Here is a 315-nt window from a genome sequence, read left to right as displayed (position 1 = left end):
TGCCCCACCCCTGCCATGTCCAGCCTGGGGGGGCGGCTGGGGGACGCTTCCTGGGAGCACTGGGGATGCCCAGCGCCGCGATCCCTGTCTGAGGTTCACTCTTGCACCGGGGTGAGGCGGTGCGGGGGCGGAGGAGGGTGGCAGTGGTGCCACCGGGGTCATGGGTCACCTTGGACGGGCTCTGAGGCCGAGCGCAGGGCTCGCTGTGCCGCTGCTGTTTAAAGCCCTTGTTTGTGCCTCCCCTTCTCGTCTTTCTAACCGGCACCTTCGCCGCCCGACGACGTTGGTGCATAGCCCTGCACAGCTCCGTCGTGG

The sequence above is a fragment of the Eurypyga helias genome, unplaced genomic scaffold (assembly GCF_000690775.1).
Source record: "Eurypyga helias isolate BGI_N326 unplaced genomic scaffold, ASM69077v1 scaffold24280, whole genome shotgun sequence".
Lineage (NCBI taxonomy): Eukaryota > Metazoa > Chordata > Aves > Eurypygiformes > Eurypygidae > Eurypyga > Eurypyga helias.
Note: the sequence above shows the minus strand (reverse complement) of the source record.